At 27.8% G+C, this 1,537-nt stretch overlaps 1 protein-coding gene across 2 annotated transcripts in view; it reads left to right on the plus strand.

Annotated features, from left to right (window-relative positions):
• LOC18056096 (ras-related protein RABA6a) overlaps window positions 1-1,537 on the plus strand; it is a 16,199-nt gene that overhangs the window by 832 nt on the left and 13,830 nt on the right. The window lies entirely within an intron of this gene.

Below are 1,537 nucleotides of genomic sequence, written 5' to 3' on the forward strand. Positions count from 1 at the left end.
ATTAACTGTATTCAAATCACCCTCTTATTTTAAAAACTTTAAATTTAGTCAAAAAAAAGAGGATCCATAAATTTTTTTCCATCTTCTAAAAAGATAGAGATAAGTTGAAATTTTTTAAAACTAAGAGGATGATTTAAAGATAATCAAAGGAAAGTGATTCAAAAATTTTTTTTTTTTGTTTTTAAATAGAATTATCAACAATCTTTAGTTAACTGTAGAGTTCACGAAAGGAAAGTTTGCGTAAATTAAACAACTTTCTCCAACTTTATCTTTGTCATTACCATCAGGAGCGGAATGCATGCGCATGCGCAATGTCATTACCCTAACGAAATTTCAGGACACTAGGGAAAACTTTGGGCGCTCGTGATTTTCTTTGCGGCCCAATGAGTTATACCCACGTGTCAATGTACTAGTTTCACATGTGGAACATAACACCAACATATTTATGCACACGAAAAAGTTTGTGTAGTGTTTGTTGTATCTTAATTGAGAGAGGCTAATTAACATGATTGTGACGCGTCATAAGTGCTGTAAAATTAGCACATTAATGATGAATAATAATTTGTTTTTGTACTTGATAAGATATTACATATATATTATAATATGGAGTTTATTGTAAATTTAAACATATACATATGGGGTGTGTTTAGTTAATGCAATGCAATTATATATTTACTAATATACCATAATGTGAACAGTGTTGCATTAACTAAATTTGAGGTGAGGATCGATTTTGTGTAATATGGTACTATTCACATTATTTTTGTTTTAATTTTTTTAATTAAAATATTGAAAAATAAATAAAAATATATAATTAAATAAAATTAGAAGCTCAAGTATATTGCCGCAAGTGTTGATGAACTATTAGCGATAGTCTGAGTCGAGTTTTGCACTAAAATTGAAACTATTAGAATCCTTATTGTCAGAGCTACCCAATGGTGCAATTATTATCAACAAAAAGAAGTTTTCATTTGCTGTGAATTTATGGTAAAAAAAATTGGGAGATAAAACTTTAACCCTAAATTTATGACGAATGAAAGTTCCTTTACCAATAATAGTTGCACATTACATAGCCTCAAAGTATAATTTAAATGACACTAAAGGATGGCAGTAGGCGATGGCGCGTGATGCCCGATATTGTAATTTTTTTATTATAAAATTTTAAATTGTTAATTGAATATAAACAATAATAAGATATAAATGAATTTCATATTATTAACAGATATTAGAATAAAAATATTATTTTATATAATACAATGCATATTTCATCAAACATGGTATTGCATTATAGCTTAATATAAGATAATGAAATAAAACTTGATACAATATAGTGTACAAAACACACTCATAGTACAAGCCAAAAATCTACTAAGAATTACTCCGAAACATACTCAGTTATTGATAGTTATGTCTGGAGAAGTATATTTATATTTCCACATTTTGTAGAAAGAAGAAAGAGTTCCAAGGAGCTCAACATTTTTGAAGGCATCAATCTACATGCAGCTAATTACCATGATAAGTAATAATTTTAAGTGAG

This window comes from Citrus clementina, unplaced genomic scaffold, assembly GCF_000493195.1.
Source record: "Citrus clementina cultivar Clemenules unplaced genomic scaffold, Citrus_clementina_v1.0 scaffold_1, whole genome shotgun sequence".
NCBI classification, from domain to species: Eukaryota; Viridiplantae; Streptophyta; class Magnoliopsida; order Sapindales; family Rutaceae; genus Citrus; species Citrus x clementina.